This window comes from Leucoraja erinacea, chromosome 8, assembly GCF_028641065.1.
Source record: "Leucoraja erinacea ecotype New England chromosome 8, Leri_hhj_1, whole genome shotgun sequence".
NCBI classification, from domain to species: Eukaryota; Metazoa; Chordata; class Chondrichthyes; order Rajiformes; family Rajidae; genus Leucoraja; species Leucoraja erinaceus.
Window position 1 is genome coordinate 3,077,824 of NC_073384.1, and position 14,063 is coordinate 3,091,886.

A 14,063-nucleotide genomic window follows, 5' to 3' on the forward strand; every position below is an offset into this window, starting at 1 on the left:
GATCTTATCTCAGTATGTGTGCATGCAGACAAACATCGCAACAGTGACTGACAGTCTTCAGTTAACATTGCCCAGATTTGTTGGCCAGTGGCTTGCTTCAGGAGTGTCGCAGTGTAAATCAGTGTCAACAAACGATTGAAGAGACACTAATTTGCATCATGCTTTGTAACTTGTGACCATTCTTGCTAGTAGCAATGTTGGTTTTCCATTGTTTTTATTTCAACAAGTCAAACAAACTATCAGTAAGGAAAAGGTAGACAAAAATGCTGGAGAAACTCAGCGGGTGAGGCAGCATCTATGGAGCGAAGGAAATAGGCAACGTTTCAGGTCAAAACCCTTCTTCAGACTGATCAGTAAGGAAAATATTATTTGGTCTCTGGAACAAATAGTCTTTGCTGTTTTCAGTCACTAGCTGTAAAGTGTATAACGTGTTTCATTAGGAATATGCACCACACAAGTCAGTCAGCTAAAGTAGCTCAAATTTTGACCTGAAAAAAAAAGTTGAGAATATGGGAAATGTTCAGCATATCAGTTATTAACTGAAGAGAGAGAATGTTTTAAGCCCGTGTCCTTTCATAAGAAGGATTCTGATGTTTTAAAAATCAGCCATTCTGCTCTAGACTTGGACAAGAATGTGTGCAGACATGTTGAAGAAGTCAGAATCAGGTTCCTCTGTGACGCTTCACATGGCCAGCACCAATTGTATCAGAGATGAAATGACAAATAGCCATTTAGGCCCGAGGTATGCTGTTGAGACAACATGCCAGTATATCAATGCTTTTGGAACAGGAAAGTGCAAGACCAAAAAAGGGAAGAAATTGCAGGACATCAACACATTTATTAAACAGACAAGTATATGTTACTGTATAAACAACGTCACTGACTTTCAGATTTTATGAAAAATTAAGCTAAGTTACAAAGGTTAATCCTGCAACATATCAAAAAAACTCCCTGCCATCTGTAATGCAGCGCTTATTTGAACACTGGATATAAAATAACATCAGCAAAAGATAGAAACATTGGCTTCTAACTATAAATTTACTTGCTTCAATCATTTGCTCAAACAATTAAGTTTGCTATTAACCTCAGTATTAGTTTGAAACAAATAACATATTTTTTACATAGAAACATAGAAAATAGGTGCAGGAGTAGGCCATTTGGCCCTTCGGGCCTGCACCGCCACTCAATAAGATCATGGCTGATCATCCAACTCAGTATCCTGTACCTGCCTTCTCTCCATACCCCCTGATCCCTTTAACCACAAGGGCCACATCTAACTACCTCTTAAATATAACCAATGAACTGGTCTCAACTACCTTCTGTGGCAGAGAATTTCACAGATTCACCACTCTCTGTGTAAAAATGTTTTTCTCATCTCGGTCCTAAAATACTTCCCCCTTATCCTTAAACTGTGACCCCTTGTTCTGGACTTCCCCAACATCGGGAAAAATCTTCCTGCATCTAACCTGTCCAATCCCTTAAGCATTTTGTAAGTTTCTATAAGATACCATGTTTAAAACAATCTTTGAATCCTACATTATTCAAACCCTAATCAAAAATCATCAGTGGGCCTCCGTTTAAAGCCTAGAACATTGTTTGCAGTAGATTAAACATGTTAAAAATTTCTCTTTTTCTAGCACTATTAATACAGTATACAGTTATACATTAAGCATTTATTTTCATGCTCATGTTGTCTAATGTCCAGCTCTACCAGAATATCATGCTTGGTCAGCAACAGTTAATACTGTGCTCATTATCACAGCATTACAATAACCTGGAATTAAAATTAAAGTTAACTTTTATGTGTTTATTTTACGCTAACTTAAAAAAATAATTTGCTATGGTGGATACGTTTCACATTGTGTGTTTCTATTCATCTCTAAGATGTGATCTTATTTCCCAGGTACACAAAAATGCTGGAGAAACTCAGCGGGTGCAGCAGCATCTATGGAGCGAAGGAGATAAGCAACGTTTCTGGCCGAAACGTTGCCTATCTCCTTCGCTCCATAGATGCTGCAGCACCCGCTGAGTTTCTCCATCATTTTTGTGTACCTTCGATTTTCCAGCATCTGCAGTTCCTTCTTAAACATCTTATTTCCCAGATTCCACTGGCATCCGGAGTTATGAATAAAGGTCACTTGTGATGCTCAGGAAAATCTCTGTTTCAAAATTGGTGAGTTAGTAATTCTACATAAGAAAGAAATGGAATTATCACCTTTATTGCTAATTCAGATATCAAATATCTGTCATTAATCCACTGAGCACAATTTCTCTTTTTTTAGCACTATTAATACAGTATATAAATATAGCAGTATAGCAGCCACTGCTAATAAAATTATTCAGATATAAAATGATCCAACAATAATATATGAGTTTTAATGACCAAACCTTCCCTGTGATACAGCTGCTGTGCTTTGCAGAACTAGAGCTGGAACATTGTGCAGTAAATAATCTGAGTAATAGCTGACACTTGTGGAAAGCAGCATTCCCCTGACTGTCCACTGGGATATGAGGTGGAAGAGTTCTCCGTTGTTTATTAGTAGTACATTCTCTAATGTGCTTGACATTGTCATTCTGTAATGACTCTGACTCTTATTTCTCTGCTATACATGTCAGATAAATATTTATATCTATCTCTTAAGTATTTAAAAATACATAAAACCATTTAAAGTATTGGTCTGCATGTAGGAAAGTGTTATAGAACAGGATGTCATAATGGAAAATCACATTAACAAATAATTCCAGAGCAACAAGATCATTGAGGAAACTAATATCAGATCATGTGATGCCTATAAAGTGTTATGAAACAAGTCAAAATTAGAGATTTAGACAACATTGTAATTGATGGTTTTGTAATAGTTGCAGTATACTTTCCCAGGTCAGGAATGTTAATGTGCCTTGACAAGCAATGTTAACTATTGTGTAATTACTCATACTCGAAAAAATTAGCCTGTGCGGTTTGGATGTTGTACAAATTGTAACAAATAACTGTCATAGAGCACTGATTCAGCTACTACGCAATGTAGCTGAGAGCATGTGGAGAAGCATGTCTGATCCGGCTACTACTCTGACTATTACATTAACTCATTTGTTCTCACCATATCAGACATTACTTTTGCTGCACTCATCCCTCCAGCCTCCACCCTCCACCCCTCCTCCCCCATCCTCCCCCCCCCCCCCTCCACTCTGCTGCTGAATAAGACGTTTTCTCTTTTACGCAGTTCTGACAAAGACTCTTTGACCTGAAATGTTAACTGCTTCCGCAGACGGTGCCTGGGCTGCTGAATGCTTCCAGCATTTACAATTATTTTATTACAGATTTGTAGTATTATTAGATTATCCTTAATCTTAACAGAACACAAGATGTACAAGAGTCTTAAATGGGATACTTCTGCTATTACTTTAATACACTTTGAAATCAATAGAAATAAGTTGTAAGGAGAGGATGAACAACCTTGCATTGTTTTCCCTGGAGATTTAGAAGTTGAGGTGGGACCAGACAGACATATATCAAATTATAAAAGGCACAGATAGGGTAGACAGTCAGAGTCTTTTTCCCCAGAGTGAATATGTCAATACGGGACGGCTTAGCTTTAAGGTATGTCGGAGTTTGAAGGAAATGTGCGGGGACAAATGATGGTGGGAGTGCCGAGAGCATGCTGCTGGGGGAAATGTTGAAAACAAATGATAGCAGCATTTAAGTTTAGTTTAGTTTAGTTTATTGTCACTATCGAGGTACGGTGAAAAGCTTTTGTTGTGTACTAACCAGTCAGCAGAAAGACAATCGTTATGTTACAATTGACATCATTACAATGTTACATGATAAGGGAATAGCTTTTAGTGCAAGGTAAAGCAAGCAAAGTCCAATCAAAGATAGTCGAGTATCATCAAAGACGTCGATTGTAGTTCAGCACTGCTTTCTGGTAGTGGTAGGATGATTCAGTTGCCTGATAACAGCTGGGAAGAAGCTGTTCCTGAATCTGGAGGTGTGCGTTTTCACACTACTATACCTTTTGCCTGGAGAGGGGAGAACAGGGAGTGGTCAGGATGCGACTCGTCCTTGATTATGCTGTTGGTCTTGCCGAGGCAGCGTGAGATATAAATGGAGTCAATGGAAGGGAGATTGGTTTGTGTGATGGTCTTGGATGTGTCCACAATTTGATGCGATTTATTGCGGTCCTGGATGGAGTTGTTCCCAAACCAAGCTGGGATGCATCCTGATAAAATGCTTTCTATGGTGCATCTGTACAAGTTGGTGAGATGTGTAGGGGACATGCCAACCTTCCTAAGCCTTCTAAGGAAGTAGAGGCGTTGGTGTGCTTTCTTGGTCGTTGCTTCAATCTGGGTGCATTTAGACAGACACGTGAAAAAGCAAGGATATGAAGCACATGCCTGCAGAAGTGCAATTTAAATTGGTCCCATGGCCAGCACAGATATCATGGCCAAAGCTTGTTCCTCTGCTAGATCGTTCTATATATGAAACCAAAGAAGTAAATGTGAATTAGAATGGAGAATTCTATATATAGAATGATACAAAGGAGAGTGAAAAACAGATTGGATTGAGACAGAAATATAACAGAAAGGATAAAAGTAAATAAAGATCTTTAAAAGTTTTGACATTGTATATTAGAGTCACAGAGTCAGAGGGATACATTGTTAGTAGTCAACTTCCACACGAACATAGAACAACATAACACAGGAACAGGCCATTCGGCCCACCATGTTTTGTGCCGACCATCATGCCAGTCGAACTAATCTCACCTGCCTGGGAATGATCCATATCCCTCTATTTCCTGCATGCTCATGTGCCTTTCGAAATGCCCCTTAAAAATGCTATCCACCTACTTCCACCACCTCCTTTAACATCCACCACTCTCTTGATAAAATAAACATGTCTCCTACATTTCCTTGAAACTTTCCCCCTCTCACCTGAAACCAATGCTCCATAGTATTTCTCATTTCTACCCCAGGAAAAGGTTCTGACTGTCAACTCTATCTATTCCTCTCATCATTTTGTAAACTTCTTTCAGGTCTCCCCTAAGTTTCCATTGTTCCAGTGGAAACAATCCTAGTTTGGGAAACAACTCCTTACAGCTGATACCTTCCAACCCATTAAACGCATCAACCTCACACGGCCATTTTTGCCAGGCAAGTGTAGAGGACCATTGTCATCAATAGTAAAGCAGTACAACGTGGACTTCACATTTGAAGCATTGACTTCTAACTATAAATTTACTTGCTTCAATCATTGCACAAACAATGAAGTGTGCTATTAACCTCAGTATTAGTTTGAGACCAATACCTGTACCATATTTCTTACATAGAAACATAGAAAATAGGAGCAGGAGTAGACCATTCGGCCCTTCAAGCCTGCACCGCCATTCAATATGATCATGGCTGATCATCCAACTCAGTATCCTGTACCTGCCCTCTCTCCATACCCCCTGATCCCCTTAGCCACAAGGGCCACATCTAACTCCCTCTGAAATATAGCCAATTAACTGGCCTCAACTACTTTTTGTGGCAGAGAATTCCACAGATTCACCACTCTTCCTGTGAAAAATGTTTTTCTCATCTCGGCCCTAAAAGACTTCCCCCTTATCCTTAAACTGTGACCCCTTGTTCTGGACTTCCCCAACATCGGGAATAATCTTCCTGCATCTAGCCTGTCCAACCCCTTAAGAATTTTGTAAGTTTCTATAAGATCCCCCCTCAATCTTCTAAATTCTAGCGAGTTCAAGCCGAGTCTATCCAGTCTTTCTTCATATGAAAGTCCTGCCATCCCAGGAAACAGTCTGGTGAACCTTCTCTGTACTCCCTCTATGGCAAGGACGTATTTCCTCAGATTAGGAGACCAAAACTGCACGCAATACTCCAGGTGTGGTCTCACCAAGACCCTGTACAACTGCTGTAGAACCTCCCTGCTCCTATACTCAAATCATTTTGCTATGAATGCTAACATACCATTCGCTTTCTTCACTGCCTGCTGCACCTGCACGCCTACTTTCAATGACTGGTGTACCATGACACCCAGGTCTCGTTGCATCTCCCCTTTTCCTAATCGGCCACCATTCAGATAATAGTCTACTTTCCTGTTCTTGCCACCAAAGTGGATAACCTCACATTTATCCACATTCTACTGCATCTGCATGCATTTTCCCACTCACCCAACCTTTCCAAGTCACCTTGCAGTCTCCTAGCATCCTCCTCATAGCTAACACTGCCCCCCAGCTTTGTGTCATCCGCAAACTTGGAGATGTTGCATTCAATTCCCTCGTCCAAATCATTAATATATATTGTAAATAGTTGGGGTCCCAGCACTGAGCCTTGCGGTACCCCACTAGTCACTGCCTGCCATTCTGAAAAGGACCCGTTTACTCCTACTCTTTGCTCCCTGTCTGCCAACCACATCTCTATCCACATCAATACTGAACCCCCAATACCATGTGTTTTAATTTTGTATACTAATCTCTTATGTGGAACCTTGTGGGCCTTCTGAAAGTCCAGATATAACACATCCACTGGTTCTCCCTTGTCCACTCTACTAGTTACATCCTCAAAAAATTCTATAAGATTCGTCAGACATGATTTACCTTTCATAAACCCATGCTGACTTTGTCCAATGATTTCACCACTTTCCAAATGTGCTGCTATCCCATCTTTAATAACTGACTCTAGCAGTTTCCCCACTACCGATGTTAGACTAACTGGTCTGTAATTCCCCGTTTTCTTTTTCCCTCCCTTTTTAAAAAATGGAGTTACGTTTGCTACCCGCCAATCTTCAGGAAACTCCAGAATCTAAAGAGTTTAGAAAAATTATCACAAAAGATAAACACAGAGTGCTGGAGTAACTCAGCGGGTCAGGCAGCCTCTCTGGAGAACATGGATAGGTGACGTTTCACAGAGTGCTGGAGTAACTCAGCGGGTCAGGCAGCCTCCCTGGAGAACATGGATAGGTGACGTTTCACAGAGTGTTTCACAGAGTGCTGGAGTAACTCAGCGGGTCAGGCAGCATCTGTGGAGAACATGGATAGGTGACGTTTCACAGAGTGCTGGAGTAACTCAGCGGGTCAGGTAGCATCTGTGGAGAACATGGATAGGTGACGTTTCACAGAATGCTGGAGTAACTCAGCGGGTCAGGCAGCATCTGTGGAGAACATGGATAGGTGACGTTTCACAGAATGCTGGAGTAACTCAGCGGGTCAGGCAGCATCTGTGGAGAACATGGATAGGTGACGTTTCATAGAGTGCTGGAGTAACTCAGCGGGTCAGGCAGTATCTGTGGAGAACATGGATAGGTGACGTTTCACAGAGTGCTGGAGTAACTCAGCGGGTCAGGCAGCATCTGTGGAGAACATGGATAGGTGACGTTTCACAGAGTGCTGGAGTAACTCAGCGGGTCAGGTAGCATCTGTGGAGAACATGGATAGGTGACGTTTCACAGAGTGCTGGAGTAACTCAGCGGGTCAGACAGCCTCTCTGGAGAAAAAGGATGGGTGACGTTTTGGCTCAGGACCCTTCTTCAGACTGACCTCAGTCAGACTCAACCAATCTTTCTTTCCAGAGATACTGCCTGACCCATTGAGTTACTCCAACATTCTGTGTCTATCTTCGGTCTAAACCAGCACCAGCAATTCCTTTCCACACCATATTTCTTGATAACGAGTGCAACCCATACCCACTGTGTAGATTTAATATTTAGTCATAGTGACATCCGGCTTCTTGCTTTGCTTGATACATGTAGAACATTCTCCCAGAAATAAAGTAAATGTACTCAGGATATACTTGCACTAATATTTCCTGGTATTTTCTCTCCATCAATCATCCGTTTCGGCACATTGACAAATTGCTTATTTCCCTGTAAGATGGAAGGGCAGGACTAAATGTACACATTCTCTTGATGAAGGATGAAGTGCTGGATAGGGGCCAGATGATTTTATTGCCATACTAAAATGGATTACATCTGACAAATTGCTAATAGCTGAACACTAACAGTACAATTCATAAATTAGCAATTAGAAATATCCCAGTGGCAATTCTTCAAAGAAACTAAATGCTGGATGATTTAACAAAAAGATAAATAGTGTTGAGCAATCCTACTATAATATTCGCAGCCTGCTTACTTGAAGACACAAAGCAATATTTAGGAATTAATTTAAGTAGATTTTGAAGGTTATTCATCCCACTCTAGCTTATTCCGTCATTTTTCATATATTTTTAATTTGTTTAATTGATTTCATCACAATTTTAAAACTGAAAATATAATAAATAATAACCAACTTCTCCCTTTCCATATAAATACAACCATACTGTGTCTGAAGAAGGGTCTCAACCCGAAATGTCACCCATTCCTTCTCTCCAGAGATGCTACCTGACCAGCTAAGTTACTCCAGTTGTTTGTGACTATCAACAATACTGTTTTACATTAGTTCACCACTTCCTTACAAGGCTTAGGAAGTTTGGCATGTCCCCTACAACTCTCACCAACTTCTACAGATGCACCATAGAAAGCATTTTATCGGGATGCATCAGAGCTTGGTTTGGGAACAGCTCCGTCCAAGACAACAAGAAATTGTAGCTAATTGTGGACACAGCCCAGACCATCACACAAACCAACCTCCCTTCCATTGACCCAATTTATACATCACGCTGCCCCGGCAAGGCCAGCAGCTAAATCAAAGACAAGTCGCACCCTGGCCACTCCCCCTTCTCCCCTCTCCTATCAGGCTAAAGTTATAGAAGTGTGAAAACGCACACCACCAGATTCGGGGACAGTTTCTTCCCAGCTGTTATCAGGCAACAGAATCATCCTACCACAACCAGAGAGCAGTTCTAAACTGCTATCCACCACTTTGATGATCCTCGGACTATACTTGAGAGGACTTTGCTGGCTTTACCTTGCACTAAACATTAGTCCTTCATCATATCCAAGGATCCAAGGAGAGATAGCTGAATGGATAGACAATTGGATCCATGGAAGGATGCAGAGGGTGATTGTGGAAGGTTGCTTCTCGGACTGGAGTCCTGTGACTAGTGGTGTGCATCAGGGTTTGGTGCTGGGCCCGTTACTGTTTGTCATCAACTGTATATTTGGATGAGAACATACACAGTAAGATTAGCAAGTTTTTCAATGATACAAAAGGAGTGATTAAAATGTGAGGTGTTGAATTTTGTGAAGTCTCTGGATGAACAATGGGGGGACGGGCCTGAGGAAGGTGGGGAGAGAGCAATGGACAATTGGGGAGGGGGGAGATCAAAGAACAATGTAGGACCCGGGGGGGGGGAGGAGGAGATCAAAATGAGGAGCCGGCGTGCTCTGTAACTTTGTCAGTGTTGTTGGTGGCCACTACCTGTATACATTGTGTATGCAGCAAAGAATCTCACTGTGCTTAGTCACATGTGGCAATAAAGTATTCCATTCCATACAGAAAAATAGGTGCAGGTGTAGGCTATTCGGCCCTTCGAGCCAGCGCTGCCATTCAATATGATCATGGCTGATTATCCCGTTCCTGCTTTCTCCCCATATCCCTTGATCCCGTTAGCCCTAAGAGCTCTATCTAACTCTCTCTTGAAAACATCCAGTGAATTAGCCTCCACTGCCTTCTGTGGCAGAGAACTCCACAGATTCACAACTCTCTGGGTGAAAAAGTTTTTCCTCATCTCAGTCCTAAATGGCCTATCCCTTATTCTTAAACTGTGACCCCTAGTTCTGGACTCCCCCAACATCGGGAACATGTTTCTTGCATCTGGCCTGTCCAATCCTTTAAGAATTTTACATGTTTCTATCAGATCTCCTCTTATTCTTCTAAATTCCAGTGAATACAAGCCCAGTCGACCCATTCTTTAACCATACGTCAGTCCCGCCATCCCGGAAATTAAACCTACGCTGTATAGCAATAATGTCCTTCCTCAAATTAGGAGACCAAAACTACACACAATACTCCAGGTGTGGTCTCACCAGGGCCCTGCACAACTGCAGTAGAATCTCCTTGCTCCTAAACTCAAATCCTCTCGCAATGAAGGCCAACATGCCATTAGCTTTCTTCACTGCCTGCAGTACCTGCATGCTTACTTTCAGTGACTGGTGTACAAGGACACCCTGTTCTCGTTGTACCCAGTGCAAACTCAGAGCTAACTCAGCGGGGGACAGGTTGAGACCCTTCGTCAGACCCGAAACGTCACCCATTCCTTCTCTCCAGAGATGCTGTCTGTCCCGCTGAGTTACTCCAGCATTTTGTGTCTATCTTCAGTTTAAACCAGCATCTGCAGTTCCTTCCCACGCACACTATCGGCTGTGTTTCGGACCATCTTGTTGTTTACCAGCTGTTTTTATTTCATGAATTGTCAATGTAATGGTGTTTTGGGATAGACTGTGGCTCTAAGTGAGCAGGACTTGATCAGACTTTATCCCGGTCAGCATGAACGTTGACCAATGTACCGGACACACGCAGGCCACACAGGAGAAGCGGTACTTTTACAAACTGGCATCGTACAAGTAGATTCTCAACAGATGTTCTCAGTCGCTGTTCATTAACTTCCCGGTTGTTAGAAGTGTTTTCTCCAAGCTGTGTGTGTGTGTGGTGTGTGTGTGTGTGTGTGTGTGTGTGTGTGTGTGTGTGTGTGTGTGTGTGTGTGTGTGTGTGTGTGTGTGTGTGTGTGTGTGTGTGTGTGTGTGTGTGTGTGTGTGTGTGTGTGTGTGTGTGTGTGTGTGTGTGTGTGTGTGTGTGTGTGTGTGTGTGTGTGTGTGTGTGTGTGTGTGTGTGTGTGTGTGTGTGTGTGTGTGTGTGTGTGTGTGTGTGTGTGTGTGCGTGTGTGTGTGGAGCGGGCAGCTTTAAACATGCCCAGTCGCTGGTGCATGGCTGTGGTTAGCTTCAATTGGCAGCTTGCACCGATGACAAAAGTCAAGCAGGCCATGTTACGCATTTGATCTCCAGCGCTGGACAAAGTGGCTGCTGTGAGCCCAGACACGTTGACAGCTACTTGTGCTCCACCTTGCATCTCGCAGTGGGACATGTTCCACCCGCTCACACAACAAACATCTTTATCTGATCACACTTCACTCGGAAAGAGGACGGTGTTCTGGCAACGAGTTATCGCTGACTGCAGATCATTTGGAGGTTGTGGTGCTGTCACCACAGGCAGCACTGCAGACAGCCAGTCACCCGCACAATGTCAATAATTACTGAATGAAACCTGCAATCTGGAGCAACTCAAAGCCAAATAAAGTTTCCGTTACCATGCTTTAAAATAAAACCAAAGTGATGTTTACATTGGAGAAACAAGGAGCTGCAGATGTTGGTGTACAGAAAAAGACAGAGTGCTGGAGTAACTCCACAGCATCTCTGGAGAGCAGGTCGTTTCAGATTGGGACCCCTCTTGAGCCTGATTGTACTGGTGAGCTGGAGAAGGGTGGGGGGGGGGGGGGGAGAGCTGGAGAAGGGTGGGGGGGGGGGGGGGGCTGGAGCTGGAGAAGAGGGGGGCAAGCACAAAGACAGGATAGAGATACGTTGCAGATAAACACAAAATGCTGGAGTAACTCAGCGGGACAAGCAGCATCTCTGGAGAGAAGGAATGGGTGACGTTTTGGGTCGAGACCCTTCTTCCGACTCCTCAAAGCAGACGATGATAAGGAAATGTAGATTTGTTCATTGTTAGCTGAGGGGGAAGGTGACGATGAGACACATAATCAGGACAGTGAAACTAGTCAGAGAACTAGGGTGGGTGAGGGACGGAGAGAGAGAGAGAGGGAGAGGGAAAGCAAGGGCAAGTTGGAGAAATCAATGTTCATACCGCTGGGGTGTAAGCTGCCCATGTGAAATATGAGGTGCTGTTACTCCAATTTGCATTTGGCCTTGCTCTGACAATGGAGGAGGCCCAGGACAGAACAGTCAGATTGGGAATAGGAGGGGTAGTTAAGGTGCTGAGCAACCGGGAGATTAGGTAGGTGTAGGCGGACTCAGCGGAGGCGTTCAGCGAAACGATCGCCAGCCCTTGGTGCAAGCGAACCTCTGCCTCACCTGAAAGGACCGTCAGGTCCTTGGACGGAGTCGAGGTGGGAGGTGAAGGGACAGGTGTTGTATCTCCTGCGGTTGCAGGGGAAAGTACCCAGGGACAGAGTGGTTTGGGTGGGAAGGAATGAGTTGACCCGGGAGTTGCGGAGACAACGGTCTCTGCAGAAAGGGGTTGAGATGGGAAAATGTGACTTGCGGTGGGAACCCGTTGGAGGTGGTGAAAATATCGGAGGATTCTGTGCTCATAAGGTCATAAGTGATAGGAGCAGAATTAGGCCATTCGGACCATCAATTCTACTCCACCATTCAATCATGGCTGATTTATCGAGATCTATCTCTCCCTCCTAACCCCATTCTACTGCATTCGCCCCTGACACCCGTACTATTCAAGAATCTATCTATCTCTGTCTTAAAAATATCCATTCACTTGGCCTCCACAGCCTTATATGGCAAATAAATCCACAGATTCACCACCCTCTGACGAGAAATTCTTCCTCATCGCCTTCCCCAAGGAACATCCTTTAATTCTGAGGCTGTGACCTCTGATCCTTGACTTTCCCACTGGTGGAAATATCCTCTCCACATCCGCTCCATACAAGTCTTTCACTATTCGGTAAGTTTCAATGAGGTTCCCCCCCCCTCTTCTAAACTCCAGCGAGTACAGGCCCAGTGCCGTCAAATGCTCATCATATGTTAACCCACTCATTCCTGGGATCATTCTTGTAAACCTCCTCTGGATCCTCTCCAGAGACAGCACATCCTTCCTCAGATCTGGGGCCCATGTGCTGTATGCGACAGCTGGGTGTGAAAGGTAAGGACTAGAGGAACTCTGTCCCTGTTGCGACTGGGGGGAGAGGGGGAGGGGCGAGCAGAGCTGCAGGATACCATGGAGGTCCAAGGTACACAAAATTGCTGGAGAAACTCAGCGGGTGCAGCAGCATCTATGGAGCGAAGGAAATAGGCGACGTTTCGGGCCGAAACCCTTCTCCAGACTGATGGGGGGTTGGGGGGGGGGGGGGGGGGGGGGGGGGGGGGGGGGGGGGGGGGGGGGGTTGGAAGGAAAAAAAGGGAGGAGGAGGAGGAGCCCGAGGGCGGGGGGGGATGGGAGGAGACAGCTCGAGGGTTAAGGAAGGGGAGGAGACAGCAAGGGTCCTTCATTAACGTTGAATTCTCCCAATTTTGCTAGCCCTTGCTGTCTCCTCCCCTTCCTTAACCCTCGAGCTGTCTCCTCCCATCCCCCCCCCCCCCCCCCCCCCCCCCCCCCCCCATCATTTACTGTCATTGAACAATCAATTAATTTCCTCATCGTAATATGTCCTTCCCCTCTAATCGATGCAAATCATCCCCCCTTTCCTCGCCCTCGGGCTCCTCCTCCTCCTTTTTTCCTTCCTTCTCCCCCCCTCCCCCACCCCCCCATCAGTCTGAAGAAGGGTTTCGGCCCGAAACGTCGCCTATTTCCTTCGCTCCACTTTACTCTCTCATTCCTCTCGCCTTCCCTGGGCTGTAAAAAAAAATAGATGCTGTTGCACCCGCTGAGTTTCTCCAGCATTTTTGTGTACCTTCGATCTTCCAGCATCTGCAGTTCCTTCTTGAACACCAAGGAGACCCATGTGAGGGCCTCATCTATGATGGAAAAGGGGAACCCCCTGTTGATATGTTGATATGTTGATACAGGTGGGGGTGGGGAGGGGGGAAGGGGGGGGGGGTGTTGGTTGGTAGGCAAATGGTTGGACAAAGGATAGAGATGAAAAGACAAAAGGTGAGAGATTCCTTTCTCTGGTTTCACAATTCACACCTGTGTCCTCACAGTACCTCACGCCGTTTGTCTTTTCATCTTTTGCCAGGCCCCTTGTCCTGCCATCCTCTGCTCCATCTTTTTATACTTTCTACAGTGAATTTCAACATTACTGACTTTTCCGGATGCAGTTGGCTTTATCCACATTTGGCACAACTCATCATTTATTGTCATTGAACAATCAATTAATTTCCTCATCGTAATTATGTCCTTCCCCTCTAACGATGCAAATCATCTCCCCCTTTCACATCTAAAAA